The sequence below is a fragment of the Oryzias latipes genome, chromosome 24 (genome assembly GCF_053564925.1).
Source record: "Oryzias latipes strain Hd-rR chromosome 24, Olatipes_Hd-rR_3.1".
NCBI classification, from domain to species: Eukaryota; Metazoa; Chordata; class Actinopteri; order Beloniformes; family Adrianichthyidae; genus Oryzias; species Oryzias latipes.
Genome location: NC_136260.1, coordinates 7,319,872 through 7,326,356, shown reverse-complemented (window position 1 = coordinate 7,326,356; position 6,485 = coordinate 7,319,872).

Sequence of the window (6,485 nt, the reverse complement as noted above, 5' to 3'; positions counted from 1 at the left end):
GGGTGACACGCAGAGAGGAATAAAGTTGATGAGCCACACAATGAAGCTGTGGGAAAGAGTAGTGGAAGCCAGGCTTAGGAAAAAGGTGGAGATTTGTGAGCAGCAGTATGGTTTCATGCCCTGTAAGAGCACCACTGATGACTGTTGTTGTGATTTTGGGCTATACAAATAAAATTGAATTGAATTGTATTGAATTGATGCCATTTTTGCTTTGAGAATGTTGATGGAAAAGTACAGAGATGGTCAGAAGGAGCTGCATTGTGTGTTCGTAGATTTAGGGAAGGCGTATGACAGGGTGCCGAGGGAGCTGTGGTACTGTATGAGGTCGTCTGGAGTGGCAGAGAAGTATGTCAGAGTAGTTCAGGACATGTATGAGAGAAGTATGACGGTGGTGAGATGTGCTGTAGCTCAGACATAGGAGTTCAAAGTGGAGGTGGGACTACACCAAGGATCAGCTTTGAGTCCTTTTTTGTTTGCTATGCTGATGGACAGGCTGACAGACGAGGTAAGACAGGAATCTCCCTGGACAATGATGTTTGCGGATGACATTGTAATTTGCAGTGAGAGTAGAAAGCAGGTGGAGGAACAGCTAGAGAGGTGTAGGTTTGCTCTGGAAAGAAGAGGCATGAAGGTCAGTCGTAGTAAGACAGAATACATGTGTCTGAACGAGAGGGATCAAGGTAGAAGCGTTAGGTTACAGGGGGCTGAGGTGAAGAAGGTGCAGGAGTTTAAGTACTTGGGGTCAACAGTTCATTGTGATGGGGAGTGTGGAAAAGAGGTGAAGAGGCGAGTGCAGGCAGGTTGGAGCGGGTGGAGGAAAGTGTCAGTAGTGTTGTGTGACAGAAGAGTGTCAGCAAGACTCAAAGGAAAGGTGTACAAGACAGTGGTGAGACCAGCTCTGCTCTATGGGTTAGAGACGGTAGCAGTGAGACAGAGACAAGAGGCTGATATGGAGGTAGCGGAGATGAAGATGTTGAGGTTCTCCTTAGGAGTGACCAGGTTAGACAGGATAAGGAACGAATACATCAGAGGGACGGCTCATGTTGCCTGTGTTAGCGACAAAGTCAGAGAAGCCAGAATGAGATGGTTTGGACATGTTCAGAGGAGGGATAGTGGATATATTGGTAGAAGGATGTTGGAGATGGAGGTTCCTGGCAGGAGGGCAAGAGGACGGCCAAAGAGGAGATATATGGATGTCTTAACAGAGGACATGAAGTTGGCTAATGTTAGGGTAGAAGATGTTCATGATAGAGTGAGGTGGAAAAGGATGATTCGCTGTGGCGACCCCTGATGGGAAAAGCCGAAAGAGAAAGAAAGATAATAATAATAATAATAATAATAATAATAATAATAATAATAATAAATCAGTAGTAAGTCAATAAAAATAATAAATAATAACAATAAATAAATAATAAAAATAAATGAATAATAAGTCAACAATAAAAAATAATAATAAATTAATAATAATAAATAACCATAAGTCAACAATAGATATACCCAAAAAAACAAACAAAAAAAACAATAGATTTACTCTATTAATTACCGTAATGTGAGTGATCCATGTAACACAGATGTTATGGTGTCGGGTTTCAAGCTAACAGTCTGGTCTTATCAAAATCTGTTTCCACAAAATGTCTTGAACATAGCCAAACTGTATTGCTAGTTGGTACCACAGTGATCCATCTGGGTTAGCTCTTTTTATTGCTAAGGCCCACTTTTTCCGCAAGTCTGAATCCATTGGAAACCTGCAAGAAAAGTTCAGTCACTGAGTCAGAAATGTATAAATCTATATTAATATAATAGCCTAGTCCTAGTTTACAGTATATAGCTTTACTATGACTTACTATTGATTTATTATTATTATTATCATTGACTTATTGTTGGGCTTTTCTAAATAATTTAAATTACATTTAAAAGAGGTCTAAAAATTCTAAATGTTTAGAAATTATTTCTAAACATTATTTGTAAAAACAAAATTGTAAGAAGTCCTGCAACTATGCATTTTTCATTAAAGTTTGAGCTTTTAAAGCTAACTTTCTCTTATCTAACAACAACAAATATATATATATACATACATACATACATACATACATATATATATATATATATATATATATATATGTATATGTATGTATGTATATATATATATATGTATGTATATATATATATGTGTATATATATATATATATATATGTGTATATATATATATATATGTGTATATATATATATATATATATATATATATATATATATATATATATATATATATATATATATATATATATATATATACACACGCCCCTCTCACCCTCCGCGGGTGGTTTCTCCTCCAAGCTCGGGTCCTCTACCAGAGGCCTGGGAGCTTGAGGGTCCTACGCAGTATCTTAGCTGTTCCTAGCACTGCGCTTTTCTGGACTGAGAGGTCTGAGGTCTTTCCAGGTATCTGTTGTAGCCACTCCTCCAGCTTGGGGGTTACTGCCCCAAGTGCTCCAATTACCACAGGCACCACTGTCACCTTCACTTTCCAGGCTTTCTCCAGTTCTTCTCTGAGTCCCTGGTATTTCTCCAGTTTCTCATGTTCGTTCTTCCTGATGTTCCCATCGCTTGGCACTGCCACATCCACCACAACAGCTTTCCTCTGTTCTTTATCCACCACTACAATGTCTGGTTGGTTCGCCATTACCATCTTATCAGTCTGGATCTGGAAGTCGCACAGGATCTTTGCCCTCTCATTCTCTACAACCTTCGGAGGTGTTTCCCATTTTGACCTTGGGGTTTCCAGTTCATATTCTGCACACATGTTCCTGTATATTATTCCAGCCACTTGATTGTGGCGCTCCATGTATGCTTTCCCTGCCAGCATCTTACACCCTGCAGTTATGTGCTGGATTGTTTCAGGCGCTTCTTTGCACAGCCTACACCTTGGGTCTTGTCTGGTGTGGTAGATCTGAGCCTCTATTGCTCTGGTGCTCAGGGCTTGTTCCTGGGCTGCCAGGATGAGCGCTTCGGGGCTGTCCTGTAGGCCAGCCCTTTCTAGCCATTGGTAGGACTTCTTGATATCAGCCACTTCAGTTATGGTCCCGTTGGTACATCCCATGCAGGGGTTTGTCCTCCCATGAGGATCTGTCCTCCAGCACTGTATCCTCTGTTCTCCATTGCCTGAGACATTCACATTCACTGTCAGTTGGGGCCTTGAGCTTGATGTACTCATGCATCTTGGATGTTTCATCCTGGATAGTGGCTTCTACGCTCACTAGTCCTCGGCCTCCTTCCTTGCGGCTAGTCTCAGGGTGCTGGATTTGGGATGGAACCCTCCATGCATGGTGAGGAGCTTTCGTGTTTTAACATCCGTGGTCTGTATCTCTTCCTTTGGCCATCTTATTATTCCTGCAGGGTATCTGATAACGGGCAGTGCGTAGCTGTTTATTGCCCGGGTCTTATTTTTGCCATTGAGCTGGCTTCTCAGGACTTGCCTTACTCGTTGGAGGTATTTAGCTGTTGCAGCTTTCCTTGTTGCCTGCTCCAGGTTGCCATTTGCCTGCAGAATTCCAAGGTACTTGTAACTGTCCTCGATGTCTGCTATTGTTCCTTCTGGGAGTGAGACCCCTCCTGTGTGTACTACCTTGCCTCTCTTTGTCACCATCCGGCTGCATTTCTTGAGCCCGAATGACATCCCAATGTCAGTACTGTAGATCCTGGTGGTGTGGATCAGGGAGTCAATGTCACGCTCGCTCTTAGCATATAGTTTGATGTCATCCATGTAGAGGAGGTGACTGATGTTGGCCCCATTTCTGAGTCTGTATCCATAGCCAGTCTTGGTGATTATTTGACTGAGGGGGTTGAGACCTATGCAGAACAGTGGGGACAGAGCATCACCTTGGTATATCCCACATTTGATGGACACTTGTGCAAGTGGCTTCCCATTGGCTTCAAGGGTGGTTTTCCACAGCTTCATTGAGTTTCCTATGAAGGCTCTTAGAGTCCTGTTGATGTTGTACAGCTCCAAGCATTCAGTGATCCATGTGTGTGGCATTGAGTCATAGGCCTTCTTGTAATCAAACCAGGCTGTGCACAGGTTGGTGTGTCGTGACTTGCAGTCTTGAGCGACTGTTCTGTCGACCAGGAGTTGGTGTTTGGCTCCTCTGGAGTCTCTACCAATGCCCTTCTGTGTGTTACTCAGGAATTGATCCATGTGCCTATTTATCTTTGTTGCAATGATGCCTGACATGAGCTTCCATGTTGTGGACAGACAGGTTATTGGCCGGTAGTTGGATGGGACTGCACCCTTTGAGGGATCCTTCTGGATCAGGATCGTTCGCCCTTCCGTTAGCCATTCGGGGTGAGTCCCATCCCTTAGCAGCTGGTTCATTTGTGCTGCCAGGCGCTCGTGGAGTGCGGTAAGCTTCTTTAGCCAGTAGGCATGTATCATGTCAGGGCCCGGTGCTGTCCAGTTCTTCAGACCTGAGACTCTTTCTTGGATGTCTGCCACTGTGATGGTTACTGGATTCTGTTCAGGGAGGTTGCTATGTTCTTTTCTCAGAGAGACCAGCCACTGGGCATTGCTGTTATGTGCTGTCTCTTTCTCCCATATACTTTTCCAGTACTGTTCAGTTTCTAGCCTTGGTGGGTCTGCTCGGCTGTTTTGACCCTGCCACTGAGCGTACACTTTTGCAGGTTGAGTTGCGAACAGCCTGTTTATCCGTCTGGCTTCATTGTCTCTTGTGTACCTCTTTAGGCGGCTGCTCAAGGCTAGGAGCCTTTGTTTGGCAGTTTCCAGTGCTTCAGGTATGGGCATCTGGCTGTATCTCTTAGGTACTTGCTTTCTCATTGTACCTCTTTGAGCCTCTGTCAGCTTACTCACATCTTTTCGAGTTGCCTTGATTTTGGCCTCTAACCGTTGCTTCCATGGTGGGTACTGTTTTCTTCCATGGTTGCTCTTGTAGCCAAGCATCTCAAGGATCACTGCTGCTGAAGTGTAAACCAGTTCATTGGTTTCTGTAATGTTTGTGGTAGGAATTGCCCTCAATGCTTCATTCACAGTTTCCAGTAGACGTTCAGGCGGTACATCACTTAACCGTTGTAGCTGGTGTCGGGGTTGCCTAGTGTTCATTGTAGACATGATCTTGTCTTTCAGGTCAGTTGCTGCCTCGCTCAGCGTAATTGTGGTTGTTGGGGCTGTGTACCCAATCTCAGGGTGGGAGTGTGGCATAACCTCCTCTCTGACCTTTTGTTCTGGCTCTCCCGTGGCATTGTATTGTATCGCTTCAATCTCAAGTTGTGATAGGAGTTGCCGTTTGTGGATGTTAGAGCACTGAGCTACCAGTTGTTTGGCAGTTAGCCTTGATTGTGGGTTTCGAAGCATCCATTCATTCCACATTCTCTGCATGTAACCCCTCTGGGTGGGATTATTTGAGTAGTAGCATTCTAACAGAACCTTGTTCTCACATCTAGTCCATTTCCGTCTTGTTCCAGTAGCCCACTTTCCATCAGGGTGCTCTGGTTCCTCAGCACCTGACGCAGACCTTGTTTGGCCGGGCGACGTCTGAGCCGGCATGACATGTGGTTCATTGTCTCTCATGTTGTGAGGTAGGCATATATACGTATATATATATATATATATATATATATATATATATATATATATATATATATATATATATATATATATATATATATATATATATATATATATATATATATATATATATATATATATATACATATATATATATATGTGTTCGGTTGGTAAGGTGTAGGACCGTCATGCAGGAAACCCGGGTTCAATTCCCAGGGCGGAATGAACAATTAATGGTAATGGAAAAATGGCAAATGGACTAGATGTGAGAACAAGGTTCTGTTACAATGCTACTACTCAAGTAATCCCACCCAGAGGGGTTACATGCAGAGACTGTGGAATGAATGGATGCTTCGGACACCACAATCAGGGATAACTGCCCAACAACTAGTAGCCCAGTGCTCTAACATCCACAAACGGCAACTCCTATCACAACTTGAGATTGAAGCGATACAATACAATGCCACGGGAGAGCCAGAACAACAGGTCAGAGAGGAGGTTATACCACACTCCCGCCCTGAGATTGGGTACACAGCCCCAACAACCACAATTACGCTGAGCGAGGCAGCAACTGACCTGAAAGACAAGATCATGTCTACAATGAACACTAGGCAACCCCGACACCAGCTACAACGGTTAAGTGATGTACCGCCTGAACGTCTACTGGAAACTGTGAATGAAGCATTGAGGGCAATTCCTACCACAACCATCACAGAGACCAATGAACAGGTTTACACTTCAGCAGCAGTGATCCTTGAGATGCTTGGCTATAAGAGCAACCATGAAAGAAAACAGTACCCACCATGGAAGCAACGGTTAGAGGCCAAAATCAAGGCAACTCGGAAGGATGTGAGTAAGCTGACAGAGGCTCAAAGAGGTACAATGAGAAAGCAAGTAAGCCAAATGCCCA